The sequence below is a fragment of the Cupressus sempervirens genome, chromosome 8, assembly GCF_028749045.1.
Source record: "Cupressus sempervirens isolate cs-2001-9-10 chromosome 8, ASM2874904v1, whole genome shotgun sequence".
NCBI lineage: Eukaryota > Viridiplantae > Streptophyta > Pinopsida > Cupressales > Cupressaceae > Cupressus > Cupressus sempervirens.
This window is the reverse complement of record NC_143125.1, coordinates 357960917-357982657: the sequence shown is the minus strand read 5'-3', so window position 1 is coordinate 357982657 and position 21741 is coordinate 357960917. Positions and strand designations below refer to the sequence as shown.

At 34.3% G+C, this 21741-nt stretch overlaps 1 pseudogene; it reads right to left on the bottom strand.

Annotated features, from left to right (window-relative positions):
- LOC149542813 (glutamate--tRNA ligase, cytoplasmic-like) overlaps positions 1-21741 on the bottom strand; it is a 52518-nt pseudogene that overhangs the window by 21990 nt on the left and 8787 nt on the right.

The following is a 21741-nucleotide window of genomic DNA, read 5'->3' as shown; positions in this document are numbered from 1 at the left end:
GGGTCATTCCCATATCTAATGTTCATTAGAGAAAGATTCATGCTTTATCAAATTATATATCTATGAGTAGATGAAAATGTTCACTCTTTAGGAGTTTCTTAAAGTTATAAAGAAGGTGAAAGATGTGAGGAAACATAAGTGATTGGTACAAGAAAGGTACAAGGTATAACTAAAAGTTTTAAATTTAGTTTTGTAGGAACCTTTGGCTTTGATGTCAAAGGGGATGAGAATATAGTTGAGTTAGGGTGAGAGCATGAAGAAAGAGGAGAGAGAATGAAGAAAATAAGGAGAAGAATAATCAAAGGAGGAGAACTAAAAATTAATAAGTATGATAATATTATAAAAGGAAGCATATGATGATGATCAAGAACAAGAAGAATGAAGAACAAATAATTGAATACAATTGATGAAGATTATTGGTATCAGATGGTATATTTTAGATGTGTTGCCATCAATGCCAAAGCGGGAGATTGATATTGATGAACCAAACTCAAGTTAATGATGAAAAAGGTTAGTTAACCAAGAATTGAAAGGGATGTAAGAGAATTGGATAAATTATTATATTTTTATTGATATCAAGCCTATTGACTTACTAATTAATGTAAGTTGCCAAATCATCTAAAGAATGTTGTGTTGAGTAAAGGAATAGTTTTTAAGATAGAAAGTGAAATCAAGAAGTGATGTTAAGTGTATGAGATTACAATGAGAAATTGATTAGCTAGTATTTGACAAGGTAATATTGATTTGATTATTTTACATGATTTGATGAAGTGTAAGAGTCATGAACAAGTAACTTATATTGGTTGTTAATAAAGGATTGAAGTTGTAAAGTGGAAAGAAATGGAATACAAGTATGTTATTGAGCTAGAAATGGTGATAGATAAGAAAAGGTATTGTTCAATGGAAGCATACCAAACATATTTAAGTAAATCAAGGAAGTGTTGATGTCACCAAGTACACAAGTGTTATTGAGAAAATATTATTACCAAGGAGAAAGTATTAACTGATCAAGTGAGGTTATTCAGTGAAGAAAGGACATAGGTCAATAGAGATGAACAATTTTGGTAAATGAAATCTTGGGACAATATCAAGTGAGAATCTAGACTAATCTAGAAGATTATAAGAAAGGAAAGAAGTTTGTTAGTGAAATCCATGGATAAAATTGGCTAGGTAAGATCAAATGGAGAAAACTTAAGGAAAGGTTTGTGATACAATAAAAGTTCAAGTTCTAAAGTGAATTACAAGTGGTATGATGTATAAAACACTTTTATGAGAGACATATATATTGAATGTGAGCAGAGATGTGATCAAACGATTGAGAGGAAATCATGAAAACCCTAAAGAATATGATTAAGCAAAAAAAAATTCCCATATAAAGGATGAGAAAAAATATTTATATTATTAATAATCAAATGATTAAAAAAGGGTGCACTAAGAAGAAAATAGTTTAAGTAAAGTGTGAATCAAGTAAAGAAAAGTTAATTGGATGAAGTGTGCATGTTGATCAGCCATCAAGAAGGAGTACAAAGAAGTCAAGGAGCAAAAAGGAGATCTGAACAAGCAAAGGTAGTTGTTATTTCAGCAATCATTTCATTTTTACTTTCTAACTATTGTAGAAAAAATTGCTTAACCAAGTGGATTTAACAATCCTATTCGTAAACCCTTTATAAGGTGGCACTCTAAAAAATATACTAAGCTCTTTAATAAGGTCACTCATTGAAGAGTGACATATCTAATTTATCTTTGGTGAAAATCCCCTAGTAGGTTCCCATCTAGAAAATGTCTTTGTAACCTTTAGCAAGTTTGGCTCTTAATTGACCTTACTTCTTGGTGACGATTTCCAAAGTGTTTTTACCCAAATTGGGTTTCCACATTAAATATTGATCTTAATGTGTGATTGGATGTATTGCATGTTATTTTATATTTTTAGAAACGTAATTTTGTAATGTGTTAATGGTTAGTTGAATGATGATTAAATTATAAGATATGATTATTAATATTAATTGTTCAAAGGTTTAAAGGTGAAAATTTATTTAAAGGGACCTAGGATAATTGATTCATTCCCCCTCTTAGTTATCCAACATGAATAAGAATAATAAAAGTATATATGTATCAACTAACATTAAATAACTACCAATCTATGGGGGAACCCAATGGTAAGAAGTCCCTAACTTCCCAACCTCATGGTAACCTAATTAGGAACCACTCCCACTGTGTAGGGAAGATAATGACAATCCACACATAGATAATTAGATTATAAATCAATCCTAAGAAAGGAATCCTTATAGTAAAATATATCTCAAGGGTACAAAAACTATTGATAAACAAAGATATCGAAAGTTGAAAAGACTACCAACCAAACCAACATCATATACCAGATTCAACATCTAGATACCAAGCACAAATCAAGTATAAAAACCAAAGAGATACAATACTAAAAGAATATCCATTTCCAAACCAAGTGACAAATGTCAAAAGCACAATATTTGATAGATAACTACTATCATCAAAGAGTGTAAATGACCAACAATAAATATCATTTGAAATTAAAAACACTACCAAAGAAATATACAAAATACCTATAGAGTAGACTTAGGTTACAAACTAGAGAGTTTCATCATATGGTCAAACTAATTGAGTTACTCTTGCATGGTGGCTAGTAAGTATAATGACTCTATAACTAAAGATTGGACATCCTTCTTATTATGACTCTACATCTCAATAGTACCAAGTATCATACTAGAATAACACACTAAACTCATTAAATCATCAACCAAGGATGTAAACTTAAAATGATTCCTATAAAGTATATGCTCCAATCAATCTGATATTTCATTGTAACTATGCAACTGAAACACTAAAAGGAATACAAAGCTAAGGAATTGAATAGAAATCTAACCTAGTACTTGTACACTCAATTTGTGTCACACTCTAAACCCTTCTATCCAAGTGATTCCATGGGTTTGGAATGCTTGAATGCCATCTTAGAGCTCCCTATCCATAGACTGCAAGAGAGTATGACTCAAATATGAAGTCTCTTAGCTTAGCCTTAGAGATACTCTTCTTCATAGTAAACCATGAAATGGGAGGCTCTAAAGATGAGATGCAAGAATGAAAATGTCCACAAGGAGTTCCTCAAGGATGCAATGCAAATGTGAAGTAAGCTAAGATGCAATGCAAAGAGCAACAATAGTAACAAAGATGAAAGTATTACCAACTAGCCTAGTTATGTTATGTGAGATAGATTATTGAGAAATAGGAGATAAACTATCATGCAACATGATTCTAATCTTAAATGTTATGGTATGAGAGAATGTAGACAAGAAATGGAAGTTTTCCACAAATGCTCTTCAAGAATTTGAATGATAAATCTACAACACAGTACTCAAGAGTGTGGATCCTTTGAGGGGGAAATCTCTCTCTGTTTTAAAGTCATACAAATGATAGAGATCAAGGTCAAGATGATGGAAGATTATGGGTGGAGTTTGAAAATAGGAGTGATCCATGTGCATACACAAGTCAACCAATAAAATAGAATTTGACTTCCCATTAAAGACAAAAGTCACAAAGCCTTTTCTTTTAATTAGTAAAATAGAAAAAGGACTTTATGAGTGCACTTTAAGTGGGTTAGAAGAATGGGAGATTTTATTTAATTAAAAGGGGACATGATGAATTTTATTTAGGAATTTGGTCTAGGAAAATGATGAATTAATTTAGCCAAAATGTTGAGAAGGGGGCAAATAGTCTAGGTGACCATTTTTAGATGACCATATTTTCCCCTCTTTGACTAATGCATGATCAATACAGGAACACATTATGTCAAAGAAAATAGAAACCAAGTAGGCAACAATATATAGAGATATTTGATACTGAAGAATGAAATGCAAAAATAGATAGCAAATATTGAATGTACAACCTAATAGCAATAGTATTGAATAGTACAAAAGAGATGATGTTAGAATTCAAGAAGAATTCTAACACTTAGTAAAGAAGATAGATCAAGAGAAAATGAAAAGATCAAAAATATGCTCCTAAGAACTAGATAGTTGTAGCAAGTGATGATACAGTATTTATGCACCCTTGGGATCAAAATCAAAATGAGGTAAGGGGATGTAGAAATGAGCTAGATATGAGTAAATCAAGATATAGAAAAGTCCATGATGACTGATAGATTATTAAAACTAAAGAGTGACCATAAGGAAATGATAGAATGCCCTAGTTTGACCAGAGTTGACCATGAAGGATAAAGCATGATAATTATGTCAAATCAAGTAGAAAGGTGATTTTAGATATGAAAATGTGAATTGAAGAAGACATGAAGAACGGAAATGGTGAAGACATGGAGCAATGATGATGCCCCAGTGAAGATTCAAAGATAAACCTCCAAAGGTTAGCTAACTAAACCTCCAAAGGTTAGCTAACTACATAGAAGAAGGTAGAGTTTTAAAATGTAATTTTGCCTATCAAGATGAACTCAAATTTTGATTTTGATCACAAAAATGGATCCAAGAAATTGAAATTATGTAAATGCTCAAAAATTTATATAGATGTGATGATAGTATGGAAAAGAGATGAAGCAAAAGATTAAGAAGGTGAAAAAACATGATAAAGAAGAAAGTGAAGAAGATATGAAAGAAGTTACCCAACATTTTCAAAAAAGATGAAGAGAGAGCTCTCCTCATAAGAAAGAATGCAAGACTAAGCTAGGAAATGAACCTAAAATGAAAACTAATATGCAAACTAGTTTACCAGCAAGAAATGCATAACATTTAGACTTTAATTTCATCATTGAGCATTTATTAGGGACATCATGAGATCATACAACCATCACTAGTGAAACTATGAGGATAAAAATATGACAAATATTATATAGGAATGTGGAAACACAATATAAGCATCAAAGACATGTATGTCAAGATGGCTACGTGATTAGATTTCCCAGGTTTGATATAACAAGATTACACCTGTATTAAGGCATAAGTGTTAGGATAACCCCAAGTGTAGTCTTGCAAAAAATAGCCAAGGATAATATGATTGAAAGTCAAAGTGTCAAATAGGACAAGAATGAATGCTTTAAACACTATAGACAAAAAAAGTATACCCACAAGCAGAAAGAAAGAAAATATGCCACATGATCCCAATCTTCTAGTCCATGACATCCTCAAAAGACTATTTGGAAGGGAACAAATAGCAAAGAAATCATCATAGACAACACACAAGGTAGATAAAGTTCATCATAGCTTAGTTGTTTAAATGTTTAAGTGTGTGTGTGTAAGTCACTTGGCCACTTCTTCAAGACTTGATTCTGATAGTGAGAAATATCATGACACAGAGACTGTATGTAAACTATCTAAAAAGTGTTGCAAAAAACTTGATGTCAAGTGTCGGTAGTTTTGAGAAACACTATTTGGAAGACACTATCAAAGAAAAAACCTCCTCATGCAAGAAAATCCTTGATAAGCCAGACAAATGATGACCCTTAGACTTTGACAAGGGTTAATTCCAATCTAGTCAAGGAAAGATAGAATAGTAAAGTGGGTGGGAAAAAAATGTGCAACAAGCCTGATAAACATAGATGCAAGGAACCTTTCTGACGGGGACACAACCCAAGCACAAAATAGACACAACAAGAAAGGGAAAATTGTATTAACTGTGTAAATATGCTAATACATTTAGTACAGAGAAAATAGACTTCAAAACATTCCCTAAGGGCTTACAATAGCATAAGTCTGGAGATAAATTCTTCTCCCAGTACCTTCTCTCAAACTCCACTCCGAACTGCCTTTTACAATGCCAGAAATGTTCTTAAATAGACCCCGAAGGGTTAAGGATTAGGAATACATTTTTAAAAGTGCTAGTTGGCATCCACCGACCAAATAGAAGGCTCTAGAAATCACATTAGAAGTCAGCAAAAAATTAGAAGAATCCAGAAACGGTAACCGAACTTTCGGGAGACATAACATTTGAACCATAACTTTGATTGACAAACCGTTTACATTTTTGAAAAGTTCTCGAAGTGCTCCATAGCCCTATGGATGAGCTTCAATCATCATCCATTTTTTTGGCCCTATTTGAGGTCATTTAATGCCCCTAACCTGACTTTGAAGCATTCTTAGGATGTCTCCAAAAATCAAAAAACTGTGATAACTTTCAAACTGTGGGGCCTTTTGACCTGATTCTTTTTCTAGAATTCTCTAAATTACAATGAAAATCATTTGAACAATTTACACCTTCTAGTTCACCAAAATGATGGCTCAATTACATACTCCTATTTTTTTGTCATTTACACGTATTCCAAGGTGATTAAAAACTCTAACCCAGAACACTAATAGTGGAACTGTGAGAGTTAGAACCTTTATTTGACCCAAATGGGTATCCAAAAATGAAAAGACATGAAACATAAACTAAGTCTAATTACATTTTTTTTGGATGACACAGGATTGCCCTTATACCTCTGGATGCTCCTGCATCAGACACCCAGGGTAGATTGAAAAGTGACCATGTCACTTTATGAATGGTAGAGGAAATCCCCAATGGGAAACCTCAGCTACTGAAATCCAAGTTGAGTCCACTATCGACCATCCTTTCCACTTGACCAAATACTCTTCATACTACCTATTTCTGGTACTCCTAACCACATGACTATCCATAATCTCCTCAATCTCCTCCTTCTTAGAAGTAGGAATTAGACATGGCTCTACCATCAGCTCCTCATCTGCACCATCATCATGATACTATGTTAAGTCTGCAATGTTGAAAATAGGAGAAATGTGAATTCCATCTAGCAACTCTACTTCATATGCATTTCCTAAGTCATGTTTCTTCAAAATTTTGTACTGGCCAAATTTCTTCATTTTCAGCTTCTTGTAAGTACTGGCTAGAAATCTTTCTTTTCGTAAGTGTACCATGACTAGATCCCCTACTTGGAATTCCTTATGTCTTCTCCTTTGATCAGCCCTAGATTTATACTCTTGATTCATCTTGGTAATGTGTGCCTAAACCTCCTCATGTAGACGCTTGATATGTTCAAAAAATTATTCAACTTTAGCACTTGTCCTCTCCCCTTGCTCTATCTTCCTCAATTTTGGTGTAGTCCTTATGCTACTACCATGTACAATTTGGAATGGTGATCTACCAATACTCCTATTTATATAATTATTGTAAGAAAAATCTTCTTGTGGTAGAATCAAATTCCACACCTTGGGCTTAGCCCCAACTAAACATCTCAACAAATTGTCTAGACTTCTGTTTGGCCGTCAGTCTGCGGGTGATGTGTGGAACTGAATTTCAAGTCTATTCTCAACTTCTTCCACAATGTTCTCTAGAAATACCCCACAAATTTAGTGTCTCTATTAGAAACTATACTCTTTGGGAGGCCATGTAGTCTTACCACCTCTTTGAAAAACAAGTCTACAATATGGACAGCATCATGAGTTTTATGGCAAGGAATGAAATGTGCCATTTTGGAGAACCTATCAACCACCAAAAATAATGAGTCATTACCCCTTTGTGTCCTCAGCAATCCAAGAAAAAAATCCATACTTTTTTCCTCCCATGACTTTGGTGGAACAAGTAATGGCTAATAAAGTCCAATATTGTGACTAAATCCCTTGGCAACTTGACAAATCTGACAACTTTGTACAAACTTCTTCACATCCTGTGACATTTGAGGCCAAAAATAATGTTCTTTGAGAATGGCAATGGTCTTATCTCGACCAAAATGTCCTACCATCCCTCAACTGTGTTTCTCCTTAATTAGATTTTCCCTCATGGAACTCCTTGGAATGCACAGTTGACTACCCTTGAACAACATACTATCTTGAATCAAATAGTCTAGCCACTTGGTTCTGTCATCAGCAATAGGCTCTTTACAAGCTTTCCACACTTCAAAAAAATCAAGATCCTTAGGGTACAAATTCTTGAGTTCATCAAACCCAACTACTTCAACCTGCATTACTGTAAGCAACAACTGTCTCTTACTTAATGCATCTGCAACCCTGTTAGATTTTCCACTTCTATGCTTCAACACAAATGTATAGCTCTACAAGAACTCTACCCACTTCATATGCCTTTGATTCAATTTACCTTGGCTATTTAGGTACTACAATGCTTGGTGATCAGTATATAAAAAAAATTCCTTTGGCAATAAATAATGCCTCCATTTCTTTAAGGCCTGAACTATTGCATAGAACTCTTGATCATAAATAGAATACTTTTTTTTCACATCATTCAATTTTTCACTAAAATATGCAATAGGCTTACCTTCTTGGCTTAATACAACCCCAATAGTGCTGCCACTAGCATCAAAATCCACCTAGAATACCTTTCTAAAATTTGGAAGTGCCAACATAGGTTGTTCTGTCACCTTCTTCTTCAACAATTCAAAACTTCTCACAGCTGCCATAGTCCATTTGAAGTCTTTTCTATCCCCTCTTATTGTGTCAGTCAGGGTGCACATATGCCACTAAAATTCTTAATGAACTTCCTGTAAAAATTAACTAGACCATGAAATGATCTTACCTCAGTAGCAGATCTTTGAGTAGGCCATTCCAAGATGGCTTTTACCTTCTCTCAATCCATTTTAAGACCTTCAAGTGATATAACAAACCCCAAGTAGACTAACTCGCTTTTTGTAAAGATACACTTCTTTAGATTAATTAATAGTTTTTCTTGACTTAACCTTTCAAGGAAACTATGAATATGCAATAAATGTTCTTCCAAAGTTTTTCTGAAAATTAAAATATCATCCAAATAGACAATAACAAATTTTCCCAAGAACTTCTTAAGTACCTCATTCATAAGCCGCATGAAGGTGCTTGGGGCATTTTTCAATCCAAAGGGCATGATTAACCACTCATAAAGACCCTCCTTTATCTTGAAGGTTGTTTTCCACTCATCTCCTTCTCGTATCTATATCTAATGATAGCCGCTCTTGAGATCTATCTTTGTGAAGTACTAAGCTCCACTCAAGCAGTCCATAAGATCATCCATTCTTGGCAAAGGAAACCAATACTTGATGGTTATCCTATTTATAGCTTAAGAGTCTATACACATCCTCCACTCTCCATCCTTCTTTGGTGCCAGTACTATAGGTACTACACATAGACTCAGGCTATTCCGAATCAAACCCTTCCTCAATAGCTCCTTAACCTATCTATTTAACTCCTCAGTTTCAGTAGGAGTCATCTTGTGAGTAGCCTTGTTAGGAAAACTAGCTCCTAGGATTAAATCTATCTGATGACTGATTTCTCTTACTGGTGGCAATCCTTCTAGAACATTATCAGAGATGATATCTCCAAACTCACCTAGTAAATCTAAAACTTCAAGTGGTATTTCACTACTACCTTCTTTATCTTTCTTAGGAATCAAAGCATAGCACATACGCTGATGTTTCATGCCATCTAAAAACTTCCTTCCATCAACAAGACAAATCCTAGCACTGCTACATACCTTTTTGCCTTCCTTTTTCATGGGCTTCAATTTGTGGTGAACTTCATCCTTTTTTAGGGAGTATGTGTTTGCATGACCATCATGTACTGCATGCCTATCAAACTACCATGGTCTACCCAATAGTAGATGGCAAACATCCATTGGAATAACATCACAGAGAACTTCATCATGGTAACTCCTAATTTTGAATTTCACTAAACATTGTTCACTTACCAGGACCTTATGATCATCTTTCACCCAAGCAATCCGATAGGGCTGGGGGTGTTTTCCCCTCTTGAGCTCCAACTTAGAGACCATCTCCTCTGATACCAAGTTATTAGTGCTACCACCATCAATGATCACATCACAACCTTTATCCTCACATTTGCACCTGGTACGGAATAAACTCCTCCTTTGTCCTGGTTCAATCTCACCACTTAGTAGGACCCTTTCATTTACTAAAGTCTCTCCTCTTTCTGCATCCTCTAAATGTGATGATTGTGTATCCTCATCCACATGAGCAACCCTAGCTTGACCCTCAGCTCTCCTGTCTGTCCTTCCTTGTCATTGAGGGCATTCAAAGGCACGATGACCTTCTTCATTGCAATGGAAGCATGTACCACAAAAGCCTCCTCTTCCTTGTCCATGTCCTCTACCTCTTCCTCTCTAATTTCCAAAGTCTTGATCACAGGAGCAGTTGAAACTCTCATTCCTCTGGTTCTTGCTAGTACCCACATATTTATTTTTCTTTTGGGTTTCATTTTAGCCTCTAGATGACCTACCACTACCCCTTCCTCATTGACCATGCCCTCTTTGTCTCCCTTCAAACCTTTTATTTAGGTTCTCTTCAACTCATAGGGCAAACTGGTATGCCTCTTCAACACTGGTCATTCTTACCAGACTTAATTCCTCTTGGATGCTAGGTCACAACCCACTAATATAATGAGAAACCTTCTCCTTATTTGCTTTTGCATGTGCCACTCTAATCAGAAGTTGATAAAACTCCTCCATATATTCTTGGACTGATTTTCCTGCTTGCTTTAACCCATGCATCTTCTTAAACAAATCAAGCTCATAATCAACAGGAATGAATTGCTTCTTCAATTTGTCCACCATACGATCCCACCTTGTGAACTTATCCTTTCCTCTTCTATTTCTTTCTAATTGAACCTCTTGCCACCAAATTTTGGCATGTCCTTTTGGTTTGCCCTTTGCAAACTTAACCCTATCTGGATCCCTGATATCCTCATACTCAAAGTACTCTTCCAATTCATTGATCCAATCGATCAACTCATCTAGTTTCAAATTTCCTAAAAATACATCCACATCAATTGTAGGTCTTTTCCAAAACTTATTAATGGCCCTAAAAAGCCTTTCCTCTACCTAATTTAGAACTTCTCTGTCAAATTCCCCTTCTGGTCCAAATTCTTCTTCTTCATTGTCATCCTCACTTTCGTCACCTGCAGCAACATTTGTTCCCCTATAGAGCTCCTCTTGCAATGCTTGGACCTACCTTTGGAGGGCTCTAACCTCCTTGAGATTAATAGCTCTGGCCCTTCTTCCATGATCTCTTCATGGAGGCATCTTCTTAAATCAAACCCACAACCACATAGTCCTGGTGCAAAATGCCTCACATTTGACGCCTACACACTTAGGAAAACCTGCTCTGATACCACTTGATGGGGACACAACCCAAGCACAGAATGAACACAATAGGAAAGGAAAAATTGTATTAACTATGTAAATATGCTAATACATTCAGTACAAATAAAATAGACTTCAAAACATGCCCTAAGGGCTTATAATAGCATAAGTTTGGAGATAAATTCTTCTCCCAGTACCTTCTCTCAAACTCCACTCTGAACTACCTTTTACAATGCCAAAAATGTTCTAAAATAGACCCTAGAGGGTTAAGGATTAGGAATACATTCTAGAAAGTGCTAGTTGGCATCCACTGACCAAATAGAAGGCTCTAGAAGTCACATTAGAAGTCAGCACAAAATTAGAAAAATCTAGAAATGGTAACCAAACTTCTGGGAGGCATAACTTTTGAACCGTAGCTCTGATTGACGAACCATTTACATTTCTAAAAAGCTCTCAAAGTTCTCTATAGCCCTATGGATGTGATTGACTCATTCCCCCATTTTTTTAGCCCTGTTTGAGGTCATTTAATGACCCTAACTTGACTTTTAAGCATTCTTAGGATGTCTCTAGAAACTAAAAAATTGCAATAACTTTCAAACCGTGGGGCCTTTTGATCTGATTCTTTTTCTAGAATTCTCTAAATTACAATGAAAATAATCTAACCAATTTACAACTTCTAGTTCACCAAAATGATGGCTCAATTACATACTCCTATTTTTCTAACATTTACACGTATCCCAAGGTGATTAAAAACTCTAACCCAGAACACTAATAGTGGAATTGTGAGAGTTGGAACCTTTATTTGACCCAAATGGGTATCCAAAAATTAAAACACATGAAACATAAACTAAGTCTAAGTACATTTTTTTGGATGACACAGGATTGCCCTTATACCTCTAGATGCTCCTGCATCACTTTCTATTGTATTTAGTGAGACATCAAAGTATTCAAGAATAAGCTTTGACTAAGATGCTCATTTTTTTAGGACATTTTATATTTTTAATATTTTTTTAGCATCATATATGGTTTTAAAGATTTTTAAGAATGATTTAGAGATTACTATTTCTCAAGCAAGATCACATCATTTTTTTCAATGTTTAGCAAGGTATACGACATGATGGAGCAATGAAATTGTAGATAAGTAGAGATGGATAAGAAAGGAGTGTGAAGCAAGTGAAAGTGATCCTTAAGGATTAACTCCTGAAGAGTAACCAAGCTAGGGAAAGATAGTGAAATAGTCATATGAAACATGTATTGGGCAAGCCAAGAAAGAAAGGAGATAGCATGTAGGATAAGCAGTGGAAGCCCATAAGTGTGATAGCATATAGGTAAGCAATGGAAGCCAATAGCATGAAAGTGTGTAGTACAAAAGAGTACGCATGCCAAGAGGCTTAAGAACCATGTTTTTCTTTATTGTGATCAAGACCAAGGGGGTCAAATGGATAGGATAGAAATAAGATAAAAATAGGGATAAAGTTAGATATGAATGATATGAGCGAATGAGAAGGATGGGGTGAGCAATAGATAAGATAGCCAATGTGTTTGGATAGCTCTAAAATGTCAAGATCAAAGAGGAAGAGGGAATGGATGGATTATGAAAGAATTATGTATGATGCTTGTTTGCTAGGTTTTCATCATGGTACTTATCCAAGGTGCCACAAGAAGTAGTTTTCACCATAGGATGAATTTTATTTCTCTTTACTTTTGCTACCAAGGTGCCACAAGAAATGGTTTTCACCAAGGCACAATTTCATGATTTTTCATTTTTTCTTATTTGTTGAATTTTTAGAAGGATCTCAATATTTTTAAAATTGGATAGCACTCTTATAGGAAAGATATGTCATGATAATAAAAGAGCATAGAAAAGTATTCTCAAAGATGCTGATATGGAAGGGAGACTGTAGGAAGAAGAGAGGTAGATGGAGGACCAAGTTGTAGGTTTTGAATAGATAGATCAAGGATGGATAATAGGAAAGTGTAGGCTTAAAATGATTGTAGAAGTATAGGTGTGAAATTAGAAAAGGTCATCTAAGACACATACCTCAAAGGGTAGTGGAATGATTGAGAAGTTATGGATGAAATAGCTTGAGGTTGAGATTTATGAAGTTGCAAAATAATTTTGGAGGAAGGTGGAATGGAAGGGTTCAAAAGATAATTATAAACATGTTTAGAAGAAGATGAAGTGGAAGCTTTTAGAAGCTTGAATGTCAAATTTGAACTATTTTCAATATTCAATTCCTTTAACAAAGACTTGGGAAACCATATAGATTTAGAGTCTTCATTGGATTTTTTAGTGCATGTTTCTTTGGAAATGGATTTAGGAACACATACATTCTTTGGTTTAGCTCTTTGAGTAGTGGACCTTTGCAGTCTCTTTTGTGCATTTTCTTTCTTAGCATTCACATGTTGATTAGAGGAGACATAGTGAAATTTTGAAGATGTATTCATGCATTTTTGTTTGAGTTGATCATTCAAATTACTTCTAAAAGACTTGGGACTTGTGGATGAATAAGACCAATATGAATGGTTTAGATGGAAAGGTGAATATGAAGATTTCAATTATGTGTGTCTTTATTGATCTTGAGGTGTAAGAGGAGAGGTGGGAAATGATAAGATAGGAGGAATGGGCAATGAGCTAGGAGTGAAAAATGGAGATGAAGCAATATAAGGTCCTAATATGGAACAAAGTTCTGAAGGCATTAGTTTAGATGGATAAGGACCAAGGATAGACTCAGGAGATGCAAATGGATAGTGGAAAGGGCAATCAACATCTTTAGAGTGAGAAACATGGTCAAATCTATTAATAGACTCACAAGAAGCTTTGATAGGAGCAACATTTTTAATAGGAGCACTTGAAGCTTGAGTACAATTTTGAAGTGGATATGGAGAATTAGAACATGTGGGGATGTTTTGATCTTGAGAAGTAGCTTTGGATAGCATAGGAAGAGATCTTTTCTCACAATTTTTAGTAAGCTCAAGGGAAATAGTTGAAGTGGTGTCTTCATCATACTTAGGTGGAGGATAAGACATAGGATATCGAGGAGTGAAATTTTAAAGGAGATGAAAGGGTGCTTGAACTTGATCTTTCTTAACATTTATATCTTTTTCCTTTTGAGAGTCCTCTTAACATTGATCCACTTATAAGGATAAGGGAGAATGACAAGTGAATGGAGTGGTGCTTGGAGTAGGCATAGTAGTGCATGAAGGTTGAGGATCTTTATGCTTAATAGCATGGAAAAGGTTTGTAACCAAGTGAAGGTTAGCTTGACTTTCTTTTAGAGGTAACCCTTGAGGGTACACATATTTCATATGGAAAGCACTAAGTTCTTTGTTTGATGGATTCATGTTGGAAAGCTTTGAAGTGTTGGTAGATGCATGAGTCTTGGAAGAAGTAGAGGTATTAAGAAACCCACCACTAGACATAGGTTCATTAATATGATATTGCTTAAGAGAAGTATCCTCACCACATGAGTCATTAGAGGTATTAACAATCCCATCATCAATAAGATCTTGGATTTTATATTTCAACTCTATGAAATCTGAAGCACTATGCTCATTATGTTGATGATAAGCACAATAGACATCTAAGAATGGGTTTCCATATGAGCTAGACTTAGGCAACATGATGAGCTTGGTGCCAAGAAATTTTGCAAACTGACATTATAAGAATCTCCCAAGGGAGTAAATTTTCTCTCAACAGTGTCTAGGGTCATTTTTTTTTTCTCAAGAAAATAACAAGCTTTCATGTCTTCATTATATTGGTCAAATATAGGCTTGTCATGAAATTTGACATATGCTCCAAGGATGTATCATTTTCTAGCTCTCTAAAAAGGCCTTTAGATCTAGTAGGAAAAGATAATTAATGTCTTGAAGTAGTACATGTAGACCTAGAAGAAGAGGATGACCTTAAAGAGGGTGAATTGTGTACATATAGAGAACTAGAAAGAGAATTATCTGAGGATTTTGTTTGTTCCTTGACCATTTTTTGAAATCTAGCATATGTTTTTATCATGCACTTAGTAAGACTAGTGTAAGAAAGGTTAGGGATCTCTTCAAGTTTATTGTATATAGTGCATAGGGTTTGTAATTCCCTAAAGAGCTAAAGCAACTTAGGATAATCTAGAATTGGTTGAAATTTGATAGCATAAGACTTAGATCCCATACTTCTAGATGAAAATCTAAGCATGAAAGAGACTATAAAATAACTTGATGTTCAAATTATAGTAGATAGAGTGATCACTTGTCAAATAGAGGGTAGAAATGAGAAAATGACTTATCAAACAATGTATCCAAGAAACTTATGACGTAAATGACTCAAGTCAATAGCTAGGAAAGAAACCCAAATAGCCAAGTAGATAGAGCAAGCAAGAAAAAGTGAACAAATTTCCCAATCCAAGAGTGTAGTCAAGAAATCAAGGTAACCATTTAAGAAAAAAGATAACTAGCAAGTGGACATAGACCACGAAGATTAAAAGACCAAGAGCACTAAGACCAAAAAACCACTTTAAGCATGTTTAAAAACTAGATATGTAGAAAATCAAAGTTAGATGATGAAACTCCCCTTAGTAAGGAACACAAGAAAATGTTTGCACTTGATGTTTTGACTTGGTTGATAAATTTTGACAATAGTTGATAGCATAGCAAGTTTGATGTTCAAAAGAAATGTCTTTCCAAGCAAGATTGTGACACATGGAGAGGTCTCAAAATAATCAAGCAAGAGACAAAGCAACCTTGTCTGATACAAGCATATGTGAGCTCTCAAAAGAAAGCCATATAACTATCATCATGTGTATGTTCAAAATATTTCCATGGGTCTAGCACATTCAAGAACACATCAAAAAATACCTACCTAAAAATCATAGTTCATTACTCAACAACTTGGCCCACACTAAGTGCTCCTTTGCCTCACACAAAGTGGTTTCCCAAAAGAGATATTAGCTTTGTCATGTAAATTCCATAAGCATAACCAAGGGGACACAGATGGTGAGTGTAAAATCTTGGGGTGATCCAGGAAACCTCAATTTGTAGTGAGTAACCAGTCTTGCAACCATAAGAGTACTTTAAGCATTCCTCCCTAGTGATCTCCTCATGGTCACAATCCCACAAGCAATCACACTAGGTAAGACAAGTGATATGTCTACTGATTTTTTGTGTCCTTGATAGCCTTGAGATTATAGTGGATCAAAATAGCTGGGTTTTCTTGTCCCCACTTGGGTTGTTCCTCTTGATTTCTCAAGAGCAAGCCTACCACTAGTACATTTGACCCTATTTTTAGACCAAAATTTTCAACCATCTATTAAAATGTTGTCAAATTGGTCAAAATAGGCAAAGAAAAATGTGTTTTTTTTAAAATCCATGCCTATGTTGGTCGACCAATAGTAAGAGTTGGTTGAAATTTTGACCAACATGGGCTTCATACTGTTTTGAAAATGTAAAAGGTCATGCCCTATTTCATTTTTATGCACACTCTACATTGTTATGCTAAACACGAGCTTTATATTTGGTCTATCGAATGCTTAATCTCAAGGCAATATTTGGAAAGTTGGGCATGCTAGAGATCAAAAAATTGATCACACAAATTAAGAATGAACTGAACAATATTGATAATGCTACTATGAGTATCTAACTAGGCCTTTTCTTTTAATAATTTTTCTTTGATCATAACCATGTTTGAATATCTTTGGCAACCTGAGCGGAACCCATCTGGACAACAAGATGCAACTTCAAATAGAGAGACTTATTCAGAATTTGGTCGTGACTTAATAAATGAGCTATGGCAGAACAATGATCAAAAATATGTTTTGTGGATACCTTCCCATCTTACAATATATGAAATGTAACATATATATATTTCTAAATCATTTTGTATGTGCATTTTTAGCATCAAAGTTTCGCATCATATTTTAAGATTCCATAGAAGTTTCGAATCATACTCATGATTCATCTTTAGATTTAATGAGAATGAGAACTTATCATGAAGTATTGATTCCAACCATCGATGTTTTAATTATGTCTTGATGTTTTTAATTGACTAGAATAGAGTTTTGTTTAGGGGTTTTTTTTTTCTTTATGACCAAACACTTGAATTGATCTCCTGTGCAGGAAAGTCTTCAAACAAAGTGGGTATAGTTTTGGGTATTCTTAGGTGCTTCTTGTTGAGGTTATTGCTATGCCTATTTTCATTCAAAAGAAGATTCAAGTATGTGGCATTAAGGAAAGGTACTTTTGAGGTGATTGTTTTTCGATAAATCGTTCTTTCAAATGTCAACAAAAATTTTGACTAGTTGATTATATAAGAGCTACTCACTCAAAAAGGAAATAAGGGGGGAAATTTTCGTTTATTTTTTCTTGTAAAATAAAATCTTCTCTATAAAAAATTGGTAATATTTTTCCCATGCATCAATTAGTAGAGAATCCTAATACAGAGGTGTACTCTACTATTGGGAAGGAGCATGGAATTTTGCTCAACTTGGAAAATATAAAGGCTACAACTAGAAATTTTCATGATGATAATAAGTTTGGAGAAGAGGGATTCAACTCTATTTACAAGGTAACATACCTCTAACCAACCAGATTAAATATGCTATTAAATTGAACCAAGTTACTTCTTCATTCTCCACTGAAAAATAATCTACAGACTATTTCATAGAGAATGAAAGGGTGGGAATATGTCCTGAAGTCACACAAAGCAGGCATTTTAATTTTAAATTTAAGGACTTTCATATATTATTAGAATACACTCTTGTACAATTGCTTGAAGTATAAATTCTTAAATGTTCACCGGTATATGTTCTGTGGATACCTTCCCATACAAAATAATTCAAAACATTGATACTTATGAGAGCTCCCCTACCAGTGTGTATGTGACACAGAGCCAAATTGGACATCTTTATTCAAATAGACTGCTGAAAGCTATATCAACAGCTTGCAATGAGAGTCATATTTGGAAATCAATGTAAAATACCAACACAATGTATAGAAACATACGTAAATTCATCCATTATTGACCATAAATATTTTGAGGCAGTGAAAAATATACCTTCTTTTTAGTAATCAAATGGTCAACTTCAACAAGTGACAAGTTGACAAGCTCTGAAATCTCTGCTAGCCAAGGTAGCTTTAGCTTTGTTGTTTTGACTGATCCTTCAAGATGGAGCATGCCATGAAGCCGTACAATAACACCCTTTAAATCCTTCTCAATATTTTTTTATTATGGCATTGCCCGAATCCATCAGTGTTACCTCATCACCTTTTGAGACAAGAGCAGCATTAGCAATCTCCAACCAAATGTGTTTTGTGTAAGTAGTTTCATTCTTGCTAGAACCTTCATAATTTTTATGCCTAGCCAAAATTTTGACAAAAGGTTCTTTAGGCCCATTTGTCAAGCATAGAAGAACACAATTTTCAAAAAGAGTAGTGTGTCTAAGACAGACAAGGTCAATGATTTTTTTATTCATTGTCCAAAGTCTGTCCCACTCCATTAGATTTTGATTTTTTGATTTTTTGATGCTCCTTGAAACAAAAGTGCCAAAGAAAACTTAGATTTATAATTTTAATTGGTATAGGTTATAAGAATCTGTATGGAAACTATAGGAAATTAAGTGAAAAAAAAGGTGTTCCAAAGAAAAAGTCCAACATTTAAACTTGTGATAGAATAAATTTCTTTAAGGCCTCTACTATCAATCCCCTTCACAATGTTCCTTGCACTATTGGGAAGCGAGGATCATCCCAACCCTCCACTTTTTCATTATCTACAAACCACTTTAGTTTTCACTTTCTCAAGAGAGTATAAATAAAATTCAAATGGCTAAAATCCCACACATGTACTTTCTATAAACACATGTCTTCTAAGACCCTATAATATTGTTCATTATGATCATGGTAGTCACTTGACCACAAAGCATGTGTCACATCTTCAATGCTATCCACATATGGGCATGCAAAATCATATGTTGGATATATCTTGTATTTAGATCTAACATGGTGATGGAGGATAGTATTGCAGCTATAATAAATAGGATCTCACAATGTTTTGTTAACATCTTGCATATCTAGCTTACCTCTTAGACAACATTGCATCCCCCTCTTAGTAGCAACAATCATTTCTTTCCACGGACACATATTTTGCTTCACAGAGTTATTCATATTGATAGACTAAATTCCATCCATTCTCTCTTTCTGCATCTTCTCTCAAGGCATGTCATCCACATATGCCTTCCCCTCAGATATCAATTTCTTAGCCATTTCTACTAACTGCAGAAAATAATCTAAAGTGTATGTAGGTCCTTCTCCTTTAATGCCTAGCATATCAAGGTCATTCAATATGTTTTCTAAAAACTCGTTGCTTTCTTTAGCAAGGTTTGTGTCATCAAAGCATATAATCAAGCACCCTTTATACCTTTGAGCAAATTATTGGTTTAAAAAAATAGCTTTTGCATGTCCAATATGAAGATATTCACTCAACTCAGGAGGAAACTAAGTACAAACTTTCCCAATTTTTGCATCTGGTAGATCAATGTCAAAAGAACCTTCCTCCTTTGCCTTCTCATTGATTTCAATTTTGATACCATTAGGCACACTTTCTTTCAAACTTACCGGCTTTGTCTTACCAATTCCTCTTCTACCAACATATTTATCAGCTACTTGACCAAGTACTAGATACTCTAACAATATTGAGTTAAACCATCTAGCTAAACTTTGATATTTCTTTGATTTGCAGATACCTTCCCATCTTTTCCCCCTCCTATTTGATGACTTCTTCTGTATATGTGTGCGAAGGGATAAGGAAGTCAAGCCTTTCTTATCTATTATTTACTGATTCAGTTTAATGAATATTTAATATTGGTATTTTGTAATGACCAACACATTCACCTATAAGGTGTAACGATGATGCCAATAGTTAGATATGTTGTGTGGTATATATATATATTGCTCAAGTTAGATATGTTGTGTGCTATGTATCCTTCAACAATGGAGTGAAGTTTGGAGTTTTGGTTGTTGCTTTTGTTTCATTCAATTATTTTAATTATAGATGATGCAAAATTAGATTAAATATGTATGGGTACAAGTTGCAATTTACACCCATAAATTTACGTGTAATGTCCTCACAATAAATATTTCTTACACATAGTGTACAACACACTTGTCATTCTCATTTGAATTTATCATTTTGTATTGTATAATATGTCTTCAAACATTTGTAACTCATAAGGTTGAAAATCTATTTTGTTCCAAGGAAAATACAAAAGCTAAATTTGAATATTTATGGATGCAAGTCACAATTTACGCTGGCAATGTCCTTTCAATATATATTTCTTGCACAATATTTATAGTAGACTTTCTACTTCAATTGAATTTGTCACTCTATCTTGTATGGTAGAGTCTTAAAAAAATGTGTGACATGAGTAGGAAAATTATGTCATGCTTAGATTATTTATAATCACCAAATGTTTTGGTTCCCCATGCAACACTCTTACATAGCATGGAACCACCAAAAAAACTTCAATTTTTCCAAGTCTAGGTTCTCAAGATTTTGCAATACTCCCAATATCTTTAGAAAAATGAATAGGCCACTACTATGCCATCCTTGATTGGTCAATTGATTATAGTATCTTTAGGAAAAATGAGTAGACTGCTATAGGGGCCATTCTTAATTGATCAACTAATTATAGTATGTTTAGGAAAAATGAGTAGGCTGCTATAGGAGCCATTCTTAATTGGTCCACTTCAGCAATGATCCTAGGTAAGTATTGCCTCTTAATGCAGAGTGAATTACATATGGCAAAAGTTAATCTAGACAAAAGTTGATGTTCTTGGTTTATATCTATTTTGTGATTTTCTTTTTTTGAGCTCGAATAAAATTCTAGTTGTAGGTCAAGAATAATATGCCCGACAAATGATATTGCTGAAACATATCATAATCTAGCTGGAAAGGTTTGTTATATTTTCTTGATTGAGAAGCAAAGAGGCGATGCATTCTTGGATCCGATATTTTGAAAGTGATTTTTTTTCCTTTTGCCTACTTTCTTGATTATGTGCATGTGCAATGCTTCACATGCGTCAACTATTTAAAAGCTATATATTTAAGCATTTTGGAGAAAAAAACCTTAAGTATAGTTTTGAGAACTAGAGTTTAAAATTTTAGTACATATACTTTTAAAAAATTTAATGAAATTGGAAATGCTCGTCTTATTACCCCTTTTTTTAGGAATTTTTTTTTAAAATGAAGTTGTCTTCTTGTACTTTTATGATATACTTGAGCTCATAAATATTTAATGTTTATGGAAGCCAATCTTTTTTATCAGCAGCTACCTATTTCAATGCCTTTGCATATTGTTATTAGATATCATAGCATTTTCCAAGGAGCTTTGCAAAATGTACATCATACAACTAGGGAAGTTGCATTCCTATTGCAGATATAGTGACAATTATACTTCCAACATGGCACTGCTCCCATAGATGTTTTTCCTTATTGAACTCATATTTTCATGCAAAGTCTCTTCTTCTATCTTAATATTGCTGGTTTAAACTTCAGTTCTTCTCTGATATTGACTTTGAACGATATATTGTGGTGCTTGGCTGGAACTGGCCAGCACTCTAATTTTCAGGTGTTACATTCACTTCTTTTTTATGGTATATTTCCTAATAGGGAAGGCTGTGTTTCTTAGC